The sequence below is a fragment of the Lactuca virosa genome, chromosome 3 (genome assembly GCF_052849685.1).
Source record: "Lactuca virosa cultivar CGN04683 chromosome 3, Lactuca_virosa_CGN04683_v6, whole genome shotgun sequence".
NCBI classification, from domain to species: Eukaryota; Viridiplantae; Streptophyta; class Magnoliopsida; order Asterales; family Asteraceae; genus Lactuca; species Lactuca virosa.
The window spans coordinates 152,304,909-152,328,743 of record NC_136428.1 but is presented as its reverse complement, the minus strand read 5'-3'; the positions used below and the strand labels follow the sequence as shown (position 1 = coordinate 152,328,743).

At 39.3% G+C, this 23,835-nt stretch overlaps 1 long non-coding RNA gene across 1 annotated transcript; it reads left to right on the top strand.

The window, feature by feature from the left end:
• The first annotated feature begins 436 nt into the window (after positions 1–436).
• Positions 437–2,215, top strand: LOC145162681 (uncharacterized). The gene is made up of 3 exons (XR_013739245.1): positions 437–536; positions 1,425–1,488; positions 2,103–2,215. It is a non-coding gene; the product is annotated as an uncharacterized LOC145162681 (long non-coding RNA).
• Positions 2,216–23,835: the final 21,620 nt, after the last annotated feature.

The window sequence follows — 23,835 nt, the reverse complement described above, 5'->3', positions numbered from 1 at the left end:
AACTATAATCAAAGTAAATTATGATACCATATTAAAATAAAATCAAAGTATAATGCTCTAATTAAATTAAAAGAATCAAACTTGAATTCTCTAATTAAACTTCAAATCAAAGTAGATTGTTATAATCAAATAATAACCTATCTTTTATAAAACTCCATTTTTATAAACTTTACATTAAATTTTATAAAACTCTATTTTTTATAAACTTTACATTAAATTTTATAAAACTCTATTTTTTATAAACTTTACTTTAAATTTTATAAAACTCATACATTAATTATGTAAAAGATGCTTGTGTTAGTGGGAAATTATGAAGACCACCAAAAGCAAAAAGATTATTCTCATGGTCTCCCACTCACACCTCCCATCCACTTTCCTTTCCTTTTTCTCCCAACACATTATTCTCTTCACCACTTAAATCTTCTCTATTCTTTCTCTCACTCTCAATCTCGAAATTTCCTCCAAGAATACTCATATTCCATCCAAGAACAATCTATTATACTCAAATCTTCATCCCTCTTGAAGCATTCATCAAGGTATGTTCTTAAAAGTTTCAAATTCATACAAGAAACAAATTAAATCCACCAAAATATCTAAAACTCATTTTTTTCATAAACCTGATTTTTCTCAGAATACCATCAATAAAATAAGAAGTTCTGGAAATTTTCAGAAAATAACTTATTTTTATTGAATTATCATAATTATTTCAATAAAGTAGGGCAATAATTCACATAAAATACTTGTTGCATTCAATAAATTCTGAGAAAATTCTGGGATGACTTGTATACTGATTAAACATGATATATGAAGTTTCATGCATTTATATTACTGTTTACTATTATTTATGATTTTATTGATTAATTAATAATGAAATATATAAAAAATACTTCCCATAGTAACAAATATCTGAAACTTATACACTGGGCTCTACATCATGTTATAAAACTATGGTTAATTTTATAGATTTTTTGAGAATCATTTACTATTTTTCCCGAATTTTGTGTTGTTTAATCATTAAAATATTAAATAAATACTAAAACAGTTCAGAAAAATATACAAATTTTACAGTAATTCATATTGTATGAAATAATGATTTCCTAATAATTTCATAATTTTTCAATACTGTTTACTATTTAAAACTATTTTCCTAAGTATTTAAGCATGTAAAAATGCATTTTAATGATTATTTCATATAAATAATTGTTAAAATCTATAAATAATTATAATTAGGCAAGTTATTATTTTAATAAGAAATTATTAAAATCTAGCCTAAATTGAAAATATAAATTAATTATGCAAAGTAAGTAATTCAATTTAAAATTCATTTAAAATTCATCTAATATAAGAATACGTGTCTAATTATTTGTATTAATACTTCATTCTTGTTTAGCAGTTCCTAAACCAAAAACTATTAATTATATTAGGTTCTACGCCATTTTGACCCGAATCGTCTATCGTACGACACACGCATTTCGTTTTTGGACTAAAGTGAGTAATCTACCCCATATTTTATAATTTTCAATACTTTTGGGGTGTATCATGTGGTTCTAATATGTTCCAACTTCATTTTATTGTTTTATCACAATTGAGACATTGTTGGGACATTTATACGTGAGTCATTAATTGTATAACTATTGTTTGTTTACGCTACATGTACTTGTAGTGCATTATCATTTTTAGTCTAATCTCCATGACTATGCCCGTATTCTTGAGGTACGTTATGGACAATAATAGCGCTATTGGGTTGACCACCCCGCCTTGGGACGCTAAGGTGATTGATCGCACGTGGTTGAGTGTGTTTGATGATTAGATGCTCCATCCTATATATATATATATATATATATATATATATATATATATATATATATATATATATATATATATATACATATATATGTATATATAGGGTGAGGACTTATTGTTGTTGTTATCATTTGTTAATCAATTTTTGATTTATACACCGTTATCTCAAATACAATTGTTTGTCGACTTCAAAAGAAAACAAATTTCAAATTATCAATGTTTCAACTTCACAACTTTCTCTACTAAAATTAGATTACTCACCAACTCTCGTAGTTGACCTGTTTTTAACCATGATGCAGATTTGAAGAATGAAGATTGATGAAAAATAGGGTGTGCCTTAGAAATCCACAAGACAATTTAAATTTGATGTAATAAATGTTGTTCGTATTTGGATTTGTATTTGTATGTTGTGGATCTTGTTTGCATACTTAGTACTTAATTGAATCTAATCATATTATAACATAGTTGTCATGAGACTTTGAACAATATATCACGCCTTGATCGATTCCGACAAGGATCGGGGTGTGACATACTTATGCTACCTCTCCCCGCCTGCGCTCACCAGCGCTGAGATACTGTCGCCAACCCCTGCAACTAAACTGACCCCGAGCTAGATACTACTTAATCCTGGGGTCACAAGCATGCTCACTCCTCGGAGCTTGAAAACTGAAAGGGCACAATCCTTGCCCTAGAAAACGACATTCCAATCCTTTCTTCTAACCATTCTACTTTCAGCTGCATAACTCCAACTGAACATAATCATTACTCCTTTCGGAGTCCTTGCGACTCGAATCCCGGCCTCGAACAAGACCCCCGAAGCCTCAAATCAGGAAACTCATATACCAACTTCTCCCGCTCAACCCGCGGAGTGCCATGAGTAGGGAACATTTCCCTGATCCCACATAACTGCAGCTCTTTCCTCCTCAGAATATGTCCCAATAACAAGTCCCCACCAATCCTTCGCCCCAGACCTTAGCAGGTCCAGAGCGCGCCTGACCTTCTGGTCAGTATAACATGAACATGTGAAGTAACATCCCTCCACGTCATATGGCCACCTCATGGCTATAACCGGGTCCTGAACCCTATCAAAAGTTGGGGCTTCGCATCATCGAAGTCCCGATACTGGAAAGCCTAACTGGCTCCTCCCCCTGCCGTTGTTACAGCTGCTATAGCTGCCACGGCAATCGTCTCTGCACTAGCTGTATAGCGCTCGTCGAAATACTCGACCATAACGGTCTTGATAGACCCAAACATCTTCGATAACTGTCCCCGAACAATCTCGATCACCTCCTCCTGGATGATCTCACTGACATGATCCTCTGACAACACTGGCCTATCCTGGCTGCCAACTCTCGAACCTGACCCGGATCCGTCTCAAGACGTATCGTAATCACCATTCTGGTAATTCACCAGAAAGATCTCTGATAATCCATATAATAACAGGGGACCAACTCCCTACCTAACCCTAGGGGTTGTGACTTCCTTGATACGCGTATGGGTCATGTGCTTTCAGTAGTACGGGCCCATACTACCTTCCACACCTACCCATATTTGTTTCAAGTATCACCACAACACCCTAACTCTATACATAACCTGGCAAGCGCTCAATCCTCACTCCTAGAGGAAGGCTAACTGTCTCACAACTGACCTACCGGTCTCACACAATCCACCCATCAATGAAACTTCCACCAACCCTGCAACACTAGTGTATGCTAGTCATACATAACGCTGGACCCCATAGACTTTTGAATATCCAATCCTACCCTAAGCTCCCAATCAAACAAGAACAGAACGAAAGGCCAAATCAAACATTCTCAGGCTATAAGATCTTAATTATGCATAACCGTGATGCATACACTAAGCAACTACAGTAATGATGTCAATCTCATATAAGGAAACCCTAGGCTAGCAGGCATCATGTAATCAGGCAATTCTACCATGCAATTCCTGAAGATCCCTAGCCTAATACTAGAATGCTGTTCTAACATATCACTTAATTAAATAACTTGTATGGTGTTTTGGGGTCTACTTACTGGCTCCGGCTGATCGTACACACTGCATCCTCCTTTACTTACTTTGAAAACCATTTTAGAAATCATTTTGAAAACCTTTACTTGATTTGAGACTGGATTCACACGAATGTTCCTCCAATTCACTCAAACCAAGGCCCTGATACCAACTTGTAACACCCGAAAATTCAAGCCAATTTAAACTTTTAAAAACATTTCAAATCCATTAAACATTACAAACTTGTTTTCAAAATGTATCATATCAGAGTATCCCAGAAACAAATTCATAAAAAGCGAGGAGTCGTACGATCACGCCTTTGCCTTGCCACGATCCCTTAAAGTACCTGAAACAATAAACTGAAACTGTAAGCCCGAAAGCTTAGTGAGTTACCCCCCCAAAATACCGACACACATACAGTCCACATAACCATGTCAGCAATATCATAACATAACAAACTGAACAGCATATAACGAGTCCACAGCTTTACAGACTGGATTACCCCTGGGACCACAGTGTGAGTCTGGATTGCCTACCGGGCCCACAGCTCACATCTGGATTGCCACCGAGCCCACAGTACGAGTCTCCCTTAGCCCGTAACTGGAATGCTCCTAGGGTTTGTTGGCTACCGCACGGAGTAGTACAACCTCAACCCATCCCACATAACATATAACATATAACATAACCACTGAGCATGCAATAATCATATAACATCACAGGTAGTCCTATAGGTCTACCTAACTGGCATAACCACTAGCATGCAACACTAACTCATACTCAACATCTAACACTGCCAGGATAACATATTCAATGGGTCGGCCTTGGTGCCTTAGACCCCTTAGTATAGTGAGGATAACTCAGAAGTCCCGCAGATAAAACTCCAGTTGCTGGTTGACAGGTCCCCGAACTGTCAACATCAAACAATACCCAATTAATAATTGGGTTCCAAGCCCAAGGTCCAACTCACACTACAAAAGCCCACAAGTCAAATAATGGCCAAAGCCCTACATATGGCCCAGCTTTCCAAATTGGGTCCAAGTCCTCACATGGGCTTTATCCTAAAGCCCATCTAATTACTTTGGTCCATTAACTTGTTCTTGGATGGCCCACCAATAGTCCAATCGCCAAAGCCCAATAGGAAGGCCTAATTTAAGGCCCGAGTGAGATTAGGGCTTTCACATGAAATGATGATTAGGGTTAAGTGTTTCTTACTTAACCCGTTAAGGACTTAATCCATTAATGACTTATCCATTAAGTCCATTATTGCCTTAAGTTAGTTTGCCAATGATTATTATTTAATATTTCAAGTTATTAAATAATCTCGTGTGTGTCCCGATTAATTCTCAAAATTAGGGTCTTATGCCATTAGGGTTTTCCAAACCCTAATTAAGGTTTTCCAACCCAATACTAGCCCATTAGTCCATTGGTTGGGCTTTTAGGTCACATTGGGCCTTATTGGGCCCATTAGGGTTCCATTGGGCCCACTAGGTTTTCTTTGGGCCCATTAGGGTTTCATTGATCCCACATTGTCCAAACATCCCCCAAACAAGGTCCAAACGCAATCAAAGCACACATCCACCCGACATGGCGGCCGGTAGCGGCAGGAGGCGGCAGCCACCACCCTACGATGGTGGTTTGAGCTTTTCCTTTCATTATCTCACTTTGGTTACAAATTACAATATTATCCACTTAACACACACATACACTAATAACACATACTAATTACACACACACAGCCGCACCGTGGCGGCCGGTGGTGGTAGAGGGTGGCAGCCACCACCTCACGGTGGTGGTGGTGGCCCACTTTTGATTCCAAAATTACACAACTCACACCTACACACCGGTGGTGGTAGACTCTACTAGGACTTCTTCGTTGTGTATCTTCAATCATCAATTCTGTTTCAACTCAATTGGTGATGGAAATGCTAGACGATGGGACAAATTCAAGAATTACACCAATCATTCCATCATCTTGCCAATCGAAGGTGTACTTCAGACGTACCGTACTCCTCTGATTGTATTGTTATTTTATCAGACATATTCTAAAGGCAAGATACCACTCTTACGATATCTTCCGATAGGTGTCATTCACTATCATAAGCCTTTTCATTTCCTCCATTTACTCAATTCTCGTCTTCACCATGATGTTTTGTACACCCAAGCAAACGTTCGGTGTACCGGGCGAGAATTTAAGATATGAATGCTTTATTTACGATAGACGTATAAATCTCCTTATCACTCCGAAACGTTTACATGTTATTTCTAATATCGTAATCATGCGCTTAAAATCCTAAACACATAAGGTTTCCAGATCTAGTCGGCAATAGACCATAGTTCCGAACAAATAATATCATATATGGCAAGCATAAGCATTTAGCACAAAAAACATTTTAGGCATCTTTCCTAAAATATACTAGTGCTCGTGTCTAAAATATGGTAGACACTTATCTCACAATCATCGCTTAGCAATCTAAGTTTAAGTCTAGAAATCCTATAAATTCCTAGTTCGCTTAAACTAATGCTCTGATACCAACTGTGACATCCCCAAATTTCACGGCCAGAAAAGACCGATTTGTTTATGCTTTCTTTTAAAATCAGCGTAATCTTTTAAAGAAAACTATTGCGGAATTTGTTCCCAAAAAAACATGATAAATACTTTATCCAAGCATCTCCGAAGAGATGTATTTTATTCGTTTTGAAACATTTGGGATGTCCTGGTCAATACAGACACATAAGCATATACCGAACTTACATTCATCTACACTAATGATATACGTCTCTTTAATCTCTCAGTGTAATGTGTCTTTGTATCGGTACCTGTGATACAAAAATATTGAGTGGGTCAGGTTTGGAAAACCTGGTGAGTACATAGGGATTTCAATCCCACAATGTTATAACATATATATAATTTAGAATTCACACAATATAAAATTTTCTCTCTATATATATAACCAACTCTTACCCCACCCCGTTAATCCTCTTAACGAGACTATCCATACCTTTGGAGCTTAAATTTTAACTCTTACTCTCGGATCTAATCCATATTATCGAGTCCATGATTGTGCCCATTCCATACTCCCGGATAAGGGATAATTGGTCTATGTCTAAATCCATACACCCGGACTAATGACAGATTCTATGTCCTGTCCATACACCCGGACTAAGGACAACTGACTATGTCTTAATCCATACTCCCAGATTAATGACAACTGACTAAGTCTTAATCCATACTCCCGAATTAATGACAGTTAACTAAGTCCAATCCATACTCTCGGACTAGGGACGAATAACTATGTCTAATCCATGCTTCCGGATCAATGACATATTTTAAAGTTCTATTCTCCGTATATATCTCACTCGTACTCATAAGGGATACTACCTCATAACCATTATAACAAACCTTAGGTTTACTCTTTAACCTAAGTTATCATAAACAATCAGGTATGTTCTTTAACACTTAATTCAGACATCGTCAAATAACTCACACAAAACATATATTTAATACATTCACACAATACTTGTATTAAAATCATGTTCATGAAAGGGACTATGAACTCACTTGATAAGACGATGATCGGACAGCACTACGGCTCTTAAAGTAATTTTCTTCGATGAAACCGGAATGTTTTCTCAGAAACCGGGTTTCTCGCGGGCAGAGCTTCGGCTTGAAAACTTTTTTTCTCGGGATCTTCGGGGCTTCAGGACTTGCTTCGGGTGTCGGGGATGATATCGGGGCTTCAGGGGGCTAAAAGTAGGCTTAATGATGTGAAAAGTATGAGAGAGGTTGAGAAATTAGCAACCAAAACCGGCTGCCTTCGATTTCTATTTATTGGGCTGAATTTCGCAATTCACGTTGTGAACCAGGCTTGTTCATGAAACATCCCAAAAATACAACCCAAAAATTTTCGTTTGAAAACTTTACCAAACCATAATATCAAATATTAAAAGATAAATCCATGGATCATACGTCTCAAAATGTCATAATAAGTTTATCAAATTAACTGATGTCAAAACATATCAAAATGTCTGAATAAAACTCCCAGGATAAACTGAAGCTGTGGTGTGTGCCATGCTATCATCCCGAGCTCTTCCCCTTACTAGCGGAAGTACCTAAAACCAAAAACTGAAACTGTAAGCACAAAGCTTAGTGAGCTCCCCCAAACTACCACATACCATACAATAACATATAAGCAACTACTGGGCCTTTCCCACTGCATCGGACCGAAGTCCGGAACTGCCTCGGACCGAAGTCCGGAACTAACCAGGGCCTTGCCCTCTGCATCGGACCGAAGTCCGGAAACTGCATCGGACTGAAGTCTGGAACTAACCAGGGCCTTGCCCTCTGCATCGGACCGTAGTCCGGAAACTGACTGAACATAGCATAGCATAATCATAACTACTAGCATAAGCACATATATTGCATACTGCATCGGACCGAAGTCCGGAACACATAACACAAAAACATGTTTGAATCACAAAGACATCAAGCACACTGAACTACTGCACCGGACCGAAGTCCGGAACTACTGCTAACTAAACGGGCCGGCATTGTGGCCGTAGACTCGTTCCTACTGGAAGGAAACTCACCTCGTAACGCTGGCTGCTGAGGTGCTAAATCTGAGACTGTCTGACTACTGCTCCAGAACTCCCCGGCTACAAATCCCATAAACACTAAATCAAATACTGATAACTAATCTTAGGGTAAAATGACTATTTTACCCCTGGTCAAAGTCAACTTCCTGGTTGACTCTACTCGCCGAGTCCTACTATGAACTCGCCGAGTTCCCGGACTCACACTTCTCTAACTCGTGACTCGACTCGCCATCGCTGAGTCGGGACGTGGACTCGCCGAGTCCCTCTACTTCCAGATCCTTGTTCTAACTCACTGAGTCCTCTTCCACTCGCTGTTTCAACTCACAATTCCAAAATCAGAGAAATCGGGAGGATTTGCGCTCCGACTCGCCGAGTCCAAGAACAACTCGTCGAGTCCAAGAACAACTCGTCGAGTCCTATGCATGTCCTCACTAAACAGTTGATTCTAATTGATTTCAGTGCATCCAATTCATAGATCTGAGCTTCTAGGGCCGATATAACACGTAAAGTTGCCAACTTTACGTGCATGCATAGAGGTATGAAGCTAAAACACCAAAATAAGCTAGAAATGGGAACCTAGGGTTTGGAACAAGACCTTGCTTTGCATAAAGGTAGCTACTTTGAGCTCCTGGGGCTCAAAGATGTCCAAATCTATAGCTCACTACCCTAAGGGAGCTTAAATCTCGAGTTTGGACCTTGAAATGTCCCAAAAGTGGCAAAACAAGCTTATATGAAGATCTACTAGGAAAATGAACAATGTAGAGGCTTTATTACTAGAAGAAGTAGCAAATGGAAGCTAGCTTCTGGATCTCCTTCTTCTCCTTTGCACCTTCTCTCTTTCCTTCACTTCTATCCTTCCAAGAATACACCAAAACACTCAAAATCAAGAAGGAATCACTCAAGCTCACCAATGGAGGCTAGGGTTTTGAGGGGGAACGCTTTAAGGGTGCTGGAGGTTGGGATGGGGGCTATAAGGACGTTTAAATAGGGTACAAACCCTAAGGATTAGGGTTTCCTCCAGACTGGCCTACTCGTCGAGTCCAGGCGCGGACTCGCCGAGTAGATCACTTAAAACCCGCGTCCAACCTGGCATCTACTCGACGAGTTAGGGCTACTACTCGCCGAGTAGCTCTTTATAAAATACATTTAATAAATTAAATATGTACCAGGAACGGGGCGTTACAGTTCATGTCATGAACTTGGTCGTCATCAGGTGTGTAGTCGCGACATCAGTCTGTCAGGCTCTGAAGGTGTCAATCACTGAGTTCACGTCGTGAACTCTATGTTCACGTCGTGAGTTCTGACACAGGTTGAAGTTCGTGCCCTGAACTTCAGAAATTCATATCTTTCGCATACGAGCTCCGTTTTTGACGTTCTTTATATTCACGCGTAGGTGAGATTATGCTCTACAACTTTCATTTATACTCTGTTGGCTAATTTTGATTTCATTTTTAATATTATATTTTTAGTAGGTCGGGACAGGAAAAGTCCGTTATAAATTCATAACTTCTTCACCTGACGTCCGTTTTTGTCTGTCTTTTTACCGTTGCACTACTATTAACGAGATCTTCAATTCTCGTTTAGATTGTTTCGGCTAAAAATCACTCGATCTAAATATCGAGTTTTGGGCTGCATACTGCTAAGCTGAAACTTAGAAAAATCATAACTTCCCCATACAAAGTCAGATTTGGACGTTCCTTTTATGCACGCTCTCGGTTTAACGTATTCTACAACTTTCGTTTAGATCGCTAAGGCTAAAAATTGCTCTATCGTAAATTCACTATTTATGTCCTACAACGTCATGCCGAATCTGTCGCGAAACTTCGACATGTCATAACTTCTTCGTTATAACTCGGATTTCAGCGTTCTTTATATTTACGGAAACCTTGTGACATATACTACAACTTGGTTAAGATTATTTATTCTAAACACTCTTGTATCAAAAAGTCATTTTTGTCGCTTATCGTCTCTAAATTTAGTAGCCCGGATCTACGGGCGTTACAGTTGGGGCGTCTTATCCGCACATAACCAATACCGGCGACATTTTGTCGCCGCTAAAAGTCAAAAATGTCGCCGCTAATAGTGATCTAAAGAAAAGACGCGGTACCCTTCCCTCCAGATGGTCGCCGCTGTTAACGTGTGTCGCCGCTAAAACCTAAATAGTTGCCGCTAAAAGTGTCGCCGCTAAAGACTATCGTAGATAAAAAGATTAGAAACGGACGCATTGTGCTCTTTTGCTTCCTCTCTTCCATCAAAACGTTGCTGCCCCTTCTTGCCTCATTCTCTGCGTTCGTTTCCAAGGATTTCAACAAGAAATCTCACCACATTATGAGATTAGGGATCAAAGGTGTTTAGGGGCTTCAATTAAACGGGTTTACTCACGATTTCTAGCTCCATCTCGGGAAAAAAGGTAACTTGAAGTTCTTATATCTCTTTGTCTTTCACTTTTAACTTCGATTTCTAGCTCCATTTGATGATTACTTGCAAATTATTTTTCAATTTCAGTGTTTTTTGTAGTTTTGTATTTGGGTTGGTGAGGGTATTTTCCGGTGAAGACCAATTTTTCCGGCGACATATTCGTTGATTTCCGCCACTACAGTTTCTATTTACTTCAATTTATTGCAAAATTTGAGTTTAATTGCAAGCTATGTGTAGTTGTATCAATTATGTGAAAATTGTCATATGTATCTATATTTGACATTTGTATGAATCTATGTAAATTTGGTGTATATATGTCAATGTATGTGTTTTTGATGTATATGTGGTATATGAGTATTTGGTAGAAATATGATGTTATTATCTATATATGTGAAATTATATGTATTTGTTATAAGTAGGATGTTATTATGTGTGTATGTGAATGTATGTATGTTTGTTGTATATGTGGTATATGAATGTAAAATTTATGTATTTGGTATAAGTAGGATGTTATGGTTTTATTTATGTAAAAGTATGTGTATTTAGTCTAAGTAAGATGTTGTTATTAAAAAAAAATAATAAAATGAAAATTGTTATTACCGGCGACACTATTACCGGCGACATCATCATTACCGGCGACACCATCATTAGCGGCGACGACACTCTTTACCGGCGACAAGCTCCTTAGCGGCGACAATCCTCATTAGCGGCGACAAGTTGATCAATAGCGACGAAGCAGTAGCGACGACTTATTACCGGCGACGTGTCGCTGCTATTACTATTACCGGCGACAATTTGACCTTTTAGCGGCGACTTTTGTCGCCGCTATTTATCTTTTTCCTTGTAGTGTTTTGTAGCCGGTTTGGGTAATTGCCCCATAAAAAGGAAGATTTTAATCTCGCTGCTTTATTGCTTCATTTGGCGGTATTTGGAAGGCGAAAGACAACAAGGTCTTTAAAAGCATATCTTCTTCACCAACATTGGTCGCTGAAGATGTAATATCATTATCTTTTACGTGGTGCAACCATAGGGATAGATTAGTCCATGTTAATTGGGTGTCATGGTGTAGTCCATTTTAAGTTTAATTTCTCTATGTATTATGTACCTTGTTATTTTTCGGTTTCCAAAAAAATGTGTCCCTAATTCAAGGTTTTTCTTTGTATTTAACTATTTGTATGTTGTTGGAATTGACGATTATTTTTCACTGAGAAATATCTATATATAAGGAAAAAACAACTTTTGTAATACTGTTCTGTGGCAGCAAATAATATACCTAATCTCCATAGTTAGTGAGGATTTAAGGCTATTCCAGAAAGACATAATTTTGACAGGCAGGCCACACGGGTGTAGTCGAAAAGTTCATAAACGAAGAGATGAGATACCTGATCCTGGGAACAACCCCTAGAAATTGCTGCAGCCAACACGTGAGAAAAAAGGCATCTCACTGCTTGATCCGTAACCAATGGCAATAATTAATTTTTATTAGAACGCGGTAATAATTAGTTAAAAACATATTAGTGCACATGCTTCTTCATAATTACGTATGGTTTAGAGTGTATGTTTTAGAGGTTCATCAAAACATGTTCCTCTCACCCCTATCATGTACTCACTGTTAGGGTATATATACAAGTATTCACATATATTGCAAGGTTAGTTTAGTGAGTTTTCAATAATTAGTCCTTACTATTTAGGGCATCTTCTATTTTTCGTAAAAAATTTATAAGCTTTTAAATAGCTTCCTACTATTACAGAGGGGAGTTTTTTTTACAGGTTACTACATGTCTCCAACACTTATTAAACTCTAATTATATCGTCAATTTTGGCATTTAATGTTAGTGTAAGGACTTCGTTTTCCTCTTGATATTTTCCTGTAAAGAAAAAGATTAGTAGCAAACGATGTGGCTGAGGCTCGAATTGGACTCGATTCCCTTAAACAGATTCGCCGTCTGTTTCCATGGTACAACAACCTTAACAGTATGTGTACTGCCAGATATTTCCGCTTGCCTGAAAGAGTCGTCGGAAGCAGGAGTACAGAGAAGGAGGAGAAAGAAGAGTATTTTCATTTGTGTATTGAATGAGATGGTAAAGGTCTCCTTTTATAGTTGAATCGTGTAATGAAAACAAATCACTAATTGATTGAGCGTTTAATGTCCATAAATGTCATTAATTACACAATTAATGCATCCGTTACAGATTTTGAAGGTCTTAGACTTGACTCATAACAGATTTTGAGTCAACCATTTTGTATTCCAAGAACTTAGCAACAACATGCTACTTAGTTCCAGCATCTTCTGTCTTATACTTCCTTTCCAAAGACTCCCACTGTTCCTTAGCAGTTGCAACTTTACGATAAACATTGTAAAGTGCATCAGTTAGCCCATTCAACACATAGTTGCGACACAGAAATTCTAAATGCTTCCATCCATCCACTGCATTCACAGATTTTAGCATCAGTCTGCCCCTCACCAATTACAGGAGCAGTTTCTGTTAGGAACCGAGCCAGGTTCAAGGTGGTCAAGTAGAATAGCATCTTCTCCTGCCACCTCCTGAAGTTGAGACCAAAAATTTTTTCAGGTCTCTCAGCATGATTAGCCATGATGTTTGGAACAGGTGCATTTGGGTTCATAGGAGGGGTAGCACCAGTAGCAGGAGTTCCAGTAGCAACAGAAGTTCCAGACATTCTGAAAGAGTCGTAACCCCAGTTAAATAGGTTACAGGAAAAATTGATACAAAATTGATTTAGAATAAAAGAACAGAAAAAACGAAAGTTTTAGAACAAAATAGAATTTTGTTTAAGACTGTTAGTGTAAGGACTTCGTTTTCCTCTTGAATTTTTCATGTAAAGAAAAAAGATTAGTAGCAAACGATGTGGTTGAGGCTCGAGTTGGACTCGATTCCCTTAAACAGATTTGCCGTCTGTTCCCAGGGTACAACAACCTTAACAGTATGTGTACTGTCGGATATTTCCACTTGCCTGAAAGAGTCGCCGGAAGCAAGAGTACAGAGAAGGAGGAGAAAGAAGAGTATTTTCATTCGTGTGTTGAATGAGATGGTAAAGGTCTCCTTTTATAGTTGAATTGTGTAATGGAAACAAATCACTAATTGATTGAGCGTTTAATGTCCATAAATGTCATTAGTTACACAATTAATGCATCCGTTACAGAATTCAAAAATTAGGGACCAAAACTGTCAAGTTTAGCAAAAACGAGGGTAGCGCGAGCCCGAGTTTTCGGAGCTGCATTCGTGTCCGCAGGTCGCACCCATGCACAAGTTCGGTGTTTTTAGCCTACGAAATCCAAGATTTGCAACCCCCTGCGCGCGGGTAGGAATTATAGTAAAACCATCGACACAAACTTGTAAGCCTCTCATGCATTCAAGCTTATAAACCTTTGTGTGAGTTTGGTCTTTCTACCAATGTGGGACTCATTCCCACATTCATCTCTTTTGCTAAATTTATTCTCAAATACCCACCTTTGAGTATCGATATCTCATTCACATATACTCCATTTTGAACATATAATATATCGTTTCGAAGTTCTCACGGAGGAGAACACAAACTCATTTAGAGTTAATTATATATACAACATATGTATGTATTTATATATGTCCAAAGTTAGTAAAAATATAAGTAAATAAATATTTATACTAAAATTTTCCAACATTTAATTAGATAACAACTTATTTTAAACTTTAATTATGTTTAAATATTAAGTTTTTATTATATTTTCATTACTTAATTAATTGAATACACAAAATATATTTTATAAACATTATTTCAAAAGAAAATAATTATCAAATTTATAAAATGAATACAAAAAATTTAAAAACATTATGTTAATATTTTTTTATCGTTATTTTATTTAAATAAATATTAATATCAATTATTATTTTTAAATATAACGTAAACTTAAAATTTAATAAATGAAAAAAGTTTATACTCCCTCCGTCCCAAAATTATAGTTCATCTTTCCTTTTTGGTTTGTCCCAAAATAATAGTCAACTTCTAAAAATAAATAACATTTTTACCAAAATAACCCCTCAATATTACTTAACCAACTAAGCATTTAATGGAACATTAAATGCAAAGTAAGAACAAAACTGTCATTTTATTGTATGAAGTTAGTGCTAATTAATGATTCTTTAATCTGTGTGTTTTTTGACTATGGACAATAATTTTGGGACGGAGGGAGTATAACGTATGGATAAAATGATAAACTAATTAAGATCCAAAAATAACTTTTGGAAAAATAACTAGACTTTTTATAAATAAACTAGTTGTGAGAGCCATATATTACATGAGTTTTTTCAATAAAAAAGAAACAAACATGAAGATCTAACAATTTAGAAAATTTAAATTTATAAGTAAAAAGTAAAATATTTAATTATTAATACAAAAGTGTTTATTTATCTTTTAAATTTAAACTAATAGTTTAAATAAATAAACAACTAAATTAATTGTATTCAATTAAAAATTTTAGAAATTATAAAGAAAGTTGCATTATTGAATTGAATATACATTTATTATTACATTTATCACATTTAAATATTATAAGAAATTTAATAAAATAGAAAAACCATAAAATGACACATACATATAATTTAATCCAACTTTACCACAAAATGACATGGCATAATGCTTAAAAAGATTTTTTTGGAACCGGCAAATAGATATATAAATAGAAAGCAACTTCTAGCAAGTGACTAGAAGAGCAATAAAAGTTTACAAACAACAGAAAAATATTACAAACAAAAGAAGGGACATTCACACCATTTAGCCCACACCATGTTGGTTCTATTTCTCCTATTTTTAATCCAAAGAAACGTAGTGGATTGGATGATATCTTCACAGTTGGAGGGAGGCGGCCGCTTCATGTTGAAGATTATATCATTTCGGGCCTTCCATATGCACCAAAGTGAAACGTAACATATTCCCAGAAGCAATTTCTTTTTTTGAGGGCGGTCAAACCAGTTGTGGGCATACTCTAAGATATCGTATACCATTTGAAAATTAGATATTGCAACCCTGCACCATTTCAGAATGCAATCTAGTACCAAACGGGCATACTGACATCCAACTAATACATGATCGACAATCTTCTCCATGGTCCCACAGTGACTGCATAAATTAGTTTCCAAAACTACCCCTCTGGATGATAAAGCAGTGGCCGAAGGGATTTTACCCATTCTTGCTCGCCAAATAAAGCACATCACCTTAATTGGAATTTCTTTTAGCCAAGTAAACTTGCCATTAGCAATCGGCGGACTGAAATCCAAAAGTTTCCTTAGAGCCTTGACAATGAAAGATCCATCCGAGGTGAGACTGCAGTGCCAGTACTCTCTAATTGGGTCTTGCTTTTTGGTTAGGACCTGTTCAACTGGAATATTCTTCTTTACCAAATCTTTCCTAATTCCCGCAATGTTATTCCATACGCCAGGTAGAGTATTACTCACATAGCAGTTATCGGGTTTCGATCTTAAATTATGCATTCCTATTATTGCTTCTGCCCAAATACTTGTGGGCCCTGATCGTAATCTCCACCACCATTTCATGATTAAAGAAACATTTAGAGATTTGGTTGTACCTACACCCAGTCCACCAGCATCTTTGGACGCTGTAACCTTGTCCCATGATGCCCAACGTATCTTTCGGTTAACTTCGGAGCTTCCCTACAAAAATTGTCTTCGGATTTTTTCTAGTTTATCTATCACACCTTGCGGTGCCACAAAAAGTGAGAGATAGTAGGTCGGAAGATTTCCAAGGACGGATTGCACAAGAGTTAGTCTCCCCCCGAATGATAGAGTTTTCGACTTCTATTTTGACAGTTTTGCGTGGAATCGGTCAATCACTGGTTTCCAGTTTTTTTTTTATTTCATATTCGCCCTAAATGGGACCCCGAGATAAGTGAAAGGTAATGTGGCCGGCTCGCATCCCAGCGGTCTAGAAAATATCGACACCTCCTGCGTGTTTACCCCTATCCCAAACACCCGAGATTTGTTGAAGTTGACCTTGAGTTCGGAGGATACATGAAAACAATGTAGAATTCTGGCCAAATTTTTTGTGTTTTGTTCCGACCATTCAACTAGGAACAGGGCATCATCGGCATACAATAAGTGAGAGATTAAGGGGCTGTCGTGTGGTATTTTAAGGTCGTGGAATGCTCCCCTATCACAAGTTGCCCTCATAGCCACACTTAAACCCTCCATTGTGATGATAAAGAGGAATGAGGAGAGTGGATCACCTTGTTTGACTCCTCTCGAGATGGGGAATTCGTCAGTGGGGCTCCCATTGACAAGAACTGATGACTTTGAAAAGGCCAAGCAACCGTTGATCCAACATCTCCATTTATCTCCAAATCCCATGGCTTTCATGTTTGATTCTAGGAATTCCCAATTAATCGAATCAAAGGCTTTGTTGAGATCGACATTGAAGAGTAAAACATTCTGTTTTTCCTTCTTTGCCCATGAACAGATTTCATTAACCACCAATGGACCATCGAGTATGTTTCATCCCTCCACGTATGCAGATTGTACCTCGTCAATACAACTTCCTAATACCCTCTTAAGCCGATGAGCAAGTATTTTTGCTATGATTTTGTAAATGGAACCAATTAGACTTATCGGTCGGTAATCGCTAAGCATGAGAGGGTCTTTGATTTTGGGGATTAGAGAGCTGAAGGAGAATTTGCAAGATATATCAAGTTTCCCATATCTCTCAAAGTGTTTAACCACCGCAGCAATGTCACCAAATACAACATCCCAATATTTTTGAAAAACTTAAATGAGAATCCGTCTGGGACAGGAGCTTTCTCGTTTCCACATGCCCAAAAAGCAGCTTTAAGTTCTTCCAAAGAGATCGTGAGTTCCAACACATCATTGTCGATAGGTAGAATGCGTTTGAATTGGCTGCTAACCAACATGGGTCTAGAAGGCCACTTCTCCTTGAATTTATCTGCAAAAAAGTTTAAAGCTTCCGATTTTATTAACACCGGATCGGTACACCAAGTACCGTTGATCATAAGGCCATCAATCCCATTTTTCTGATTATTATGATTGACATGACCATTAAAAAACGGGTGTTTTCATCCCCGTCGACCGCCCACTTTACCCTTGATTTTTGTTTCATATCTAGGACTCTGAATTTCTCTAACTTTGCAATCGATTTGAAACTGTCCTGCCTTGAGTCAATTTCTTGTGGTGTAAGAAGTCTAGATTCTGCCTCATGATCCAAATGTGCCACAATTTGTTTGTGTTTGGAAAGTTCCAACTCTTCTTTAGGATAATCTATAGCTCTCCATGCCTTCAGACCCTCTTTCACGTATTTCAATTTTGCATTTAAATGTTGATCTGGTGTTCCATACCCCTGAAAGTTGTTCCAATGTGTGATGAAAGTCCTTTCAAATCTATCTCCGAGCAGCCATGAGTTGAAAAGTCTGAATGGTGGAGGTCCAAAATCAGGCCTAACTGCGGATAGCAGAATCGGACAATGGTCAGATAGTTCACGGGGAAAAGCTGTGACAGTGGTGGTCGGGGCAATGTCGAGAAAGCATGGACTAACAAGAAAACGGTCAAGTTTACTGAGTTTAAGATATTCATTTCTAAAACACGTGAAACGAAATGTAACACCCATAAAAATCATGCTAAATTTAAGCTTTTAAAAAAATTTCAAATCTATTAACCATTACAAAACTTGTTTTCAAAATGTATCATATCAGAGTATCCCAGAAACAAAGTCATAAAAGTGAGGAGCTGTACGATCACGCCTTCACCTTGCCACGATCCTCTGATGTACCTGAAACAATAAACTGAAACTGTAAGCCCGAAAGCTTAGTGAGTTCCCCCAAAATACCCATACCCACAATAATACACATATAATCATAAACAACATACTATGGGTCCAATCATCCATTGGGATGGAATACCCAGGACCTCAACCATTGGGTTGGAATGCCAACATACCGATACACTTCACATAACACATATACAACTAACAGCATGTACTGGGTCCACAGCTTTACAGACTGGATTACCTCTGGGCCCACAATGTGAGTCTGGATTGCCTTCCGGGCCCACAGCTCACATCTGGATTGCAATCGAGCCCACATTACGAATCTCCCTCAGCTCGTATCTGGAATGCTCCCGGGTTTGTTTGTTACCGCACGGAGCAGTTTCACCTCAACCCATCCCACATAATATGTCGACATATAACACAACTAATGCACAAACAGATAATCACAGAATACTACAAGTAGTCCTACATATCTACCTAACTGTCATAACAACTAGCATGCAAACAGTCAGACCAACTATAGGTCACTAAGCATAACCACATCCGATCTACCATGATACCGATCTAACAGATCATCCTAGCATATAACCATCCTATCTACCAGGATACCGAACTAAGATATCACAACATTAATAATCCCAATAAGAAAACAAAAGGTCGGCCTTGGTGCCTTAGACCCTTGAGTACAGTGAGGATAACTCACCTCACAATGCTGAAGTCCCGTAGACACAATCCCAGCTGCTGGATGACAGATTCCCGAACTGTCAATTTCAAAACATCACCCAATTAATAATTGGGTCCCAACACATAACCATAAGTTCTTGGAGTAACATGCTACATTACCCCATCTTGGCTTGATTCAAGCCCAAGGCCCAATCCATAGGCTCAAAAGTCAAAGAAAGGAATCAAAGCCCAACATATGGCCCAATTTTCCAAATTGGGCCCAAACCTTTACATGGTCATAATTAAACGCCCAACTACTTAGTCCAGTCCAAGCATTTGGCATTTCCAATGGCCTAATATCATATAATCATCAAGGCCCAAACTATGGCCCATCTACGGCCCAATTTTCCAAATTGGGCCCACACCCTCATATGGGCCTTACCCTAAGCCCATCAACATATTCTAGTCCATATGATTATTCTTGGATGGCCCATTAATATTCCAATTACCAAAGCCCAATGGAAAGGCCTAACTCAAGGCCCAAGTGAAATTAGGGTTTTCACATCAAATGATGATTAGGATTAAGTTTTCCTACTTAACCCATTAAGGACTTAATCCATTAAGTCCAATAGTGCTTTAGGTTAATTTGCCAATGATTATTAATTAATATTCTATGTTTAATAAATAACTCTCGTGTGGTCCCGATCAATCCCAAAATTAGGGTTTCACATAAAATGACAATTAGGGTTAAGTGTTTCTCACTTAACCCATTAAGGACTTAATCCATTAAGTCCATCACTCTTCTAAATAAATCATATGGTGTGATTGAGCTTAATACACAATTCCATTCCAATGGCCCAAATGTGGGTCCCGATAAGTCCAAGCCCATAAATCCAATATTAGGGTTTTCTAAACCCTAATTAGGGTTTCCAAACCAAACATTGCCCAATAAGCCCAAAACTAATCTTTAAACCCATTAGGGTTTCATTAGGTCAATTAGGGTTTTGCTAGTGGGGCACCACCCACTACCACCTTGGGTAGTGGTGGTCAACGTCGGTTCACGGCGGTGGCCACCACCTTACGGTGGTGGTTATTGTTCTTTTCATTACTCTTTTGCTAATTACAATTACAAAGCTTTTAATCCAAAATAAACACACACACACACACACTAACTACTCTAACACACACACACAGCCACCCTAGTGGTGGCCGGCGGTGGCACGTCACGGCAGCCACCACCTTACGGTGGTGGCAGTGGCCTTTCTTGATTTTCCAGCCACATAAGACACACACAAGCCCTAAGATCAACACACACGATACTGATTTGTCAGATGCATCCCAGCCACCCACCTGGTGGCTCACGGCGGCGACAGAAGGAGGTTTGATACCGGCAGGCGGTGCTTTGCGATGACAGCCACCACCTCACGGTGGTGGCGGTGGTTTCTCTTGCTTTTCTGCCCCAGCAACACGTCAACACCCGAGGGATACATTGCGCAACAGCAGCCTTCAGCTACCGACTTGGCGGCTGGCAGCGTTAGAGTTAGAGGAAGCGGCGATTGAGTCTGGCGGTGGCAGTAAAGGTGTTCCCTACGCCACGCACGCCAGAAACAATGAAGGAGAAGAAGAAATAGGTTGCACCTAGCCCGATATCTCAAACAACAATGCTTATCGGTGATGTTGACGACCTCCAATGGCGGCAGCAACGATCTCGGCCTCCCTCGTTGATCTCAGCAACTTTTCTGGCTTCACTTACGTTTCCAGCAACAGCAACGCGGTGGCACTTAGCGACGGTTGGGTTCCTGTGGTGGAGGGAGGATGGGATAGAAGGTGGCGGCGACCGGAGGTGGGAGACATAAGGTGGCGGCGGGTGTTGTTGCATAGGGTTAGGGTTTGGACTGGGAGGTGACGGGTTATATACCCCGAACCCCCGTGAACGTATTTCCATAATAACATATTCAGTCCCTCATTCCCTCTTTTCTTTCAAAATAAATCCCTAAATTACCCTTTCAACCCCTTAGCCCCAAAATCTCTTCAAATGAAGTCCCAGAAGTTACCATTTAGTCCTTGCTTTCAATAATACTTACCAAAACCAATCCGGAACATGCACTTTTAGCCCTCAACTTCTAAATTATGCCAATTAACTCCTCGAAACCAACACCCTGCTTTTATAATTATTGATTTTAGGGCTACTATACATTCATCAATTTATTTATTTATTTAATAAATAATCGGGGTGTTACAACTCTCCCCCACTTAAATTAGATTTCGTCCTCGAAATCATCCCTTACCAATCCTTACACGCCCAACCACTCTAGTAACATGGTCTCCATCCTGGGCACGCCCTAGCGTCCCAGGGTAACCGTGACCAGCCTTCGCAAGGTCCTAGAACCCGAAGATGAATGAATTTCCTGCAAAAAGATCGTATTTACTCCGTCCGACTTCCAAAGTCTCGAGAGGGTCCGTCCCCCCTGACAGACCGCCCGCATTGAATCATTGTCCAATTCATTACACTTATCTCCCAACTGGCTACGTAACTTCTGATAACCTGAGGTTCTCACTAGAAAACAGAGTCACAGACCAAATTTCCCTGCAGTATACTTATATCTGACCGAAGGTCAGATAATCCCTCGAAACAACGGACATCTAACCGTTTGCTGAGCCAAAACACACTCAGCAGTCCCACGTGACATTTGTAGGATACCTTTTCCACAAATAACTGCTCTAACTATACTGCCACTCATGGCTCATCTAATTCTTCTGGTCCATCCGATCATAATAGGCTGGCTACCCATCGCCACATAATCCAACACAAAGAAGTGAATGCTACCAGATTAACTGTAGTCTTACATCATACCCGGTCCCCTTCGACCTACCGTTTCCTGATTCCAGTTATGTTGTGACCTACTCACAACCTTGCAAACTGGCCCACCCTGGCCTAAGTCATCTGAACGAATTCGTGAATGCCGCAGCTACCCTGCAGTCTTTCTACACTTCCCGCACTATCTGACTACTGGTGAATTTTACGGTTCCCCCGTAGTCTTACAACACTTTCATTCCAACTGACCATTAGTGAATGCTATGGCTCCCCCGTAGTCTTACAACACTTTCATCCTGACTAACCATTAGTGAGTGTTACGACTCCCCCGTAGTCTTCCAACACTTTCATACCAACTGACCATTAGTGAATGCTACGGCTACCCTCACAGTCTTACAACACTTTCCATACTACATGATCTCTAGTGAATGCTAAGGCTACCTCCGCAGTCTTACAACACTTCCCATACTAACTGATCGCCAGTGAATGCTACGGCTACCTCCGTAGTCTTACAACACTTCACATACTAACTGATCGCCAGTGAATGCTATGGCTACCCCCTGCAGTCTTACAACACTTTCCATACTAACTGATCGCCAGTGAATGCTACGGCTACCCCCGCAGTCTTACAACACTTTCCATACAGGTCGAACACGCACTCGACCTAACACACAACCAAACTTAATTCATGGCTAGAATCCCAACCTGATTTCCCCAAGTTCTGTTATCAAGCACCGAGAAGACGCGATTCACATGCTGGGGAGTTTTACCGAACTCCCAACTCACACAACACTCAAACCAAGCAGCCACGAGGGTTGTCTTCCTTCCTGAAAACGATGCGAAACTTATCCCAGTTTCAAAATCGATCCTGCTTCTGCATTACGGGACGATTCTCCCCCACTTAGATTCAACTAAGTCTTCACAATACATGAAAATTTGAGAATTCTCAATCCTTCTCACTTTCCAACGATCGAGCTGATGACATCCAGACCTTTCCAACTAGTACTCCTTTACTAGCCAACCCCAAATGATCACACGCTTCTAATAACTAGATGGACACTTCCTGAATCCCAGGGAAACCAACAGTCCCTAATGCTCGAATGATCCCACACCCAAATCTTGAAGTCCAAAGATAGATGCTCCAACTAATGTCTCAATAACGAGCTACTTCCCTTGGCGCTTTCCTCCGCCAATCAATAACGCTTACTAAAACCACTGAATCCTGACAATGCTGAATAACCAACCTGTGGGACCCTGTCCACAGACCTCCCATATAATACCCTTCCTCCAAAAGTGCTCCAACAAATCTCCCACTCTCGGCTCTAGAAATCATATCATTCAGGGTCTCGCACCCTGACTCACTCACCAGCTCGATCATGCACAGCTGAACTGCAATAGCTAAAACAACCTCTTCCCTAAATCGGCCACAAACTACTCCCCATACATAGTCTCTAATGCCCAGAAGTGCAATAGATCGCACAATCAGTCCCTACCGTCAGATGCAAGAGATCCAAGATGAATCAGATTTTAGCTCCTATGGGTCGGAACGGTAATCACATACGCCTCACAAGATACTCATGCCACTTCGACCCACCTGCGCTCACCGGCGCTAAATACTGTTGCCAACCCCTGCGACTAACTGACCCAAGCTGGAACACAACCTGATCCTGGGGTCCCAAGTCTGCTCACCCCAGCTGAACATAATCATCACTCCTTTTCGGAGTCCTCGCGACTCACATTCCGGTCTCGA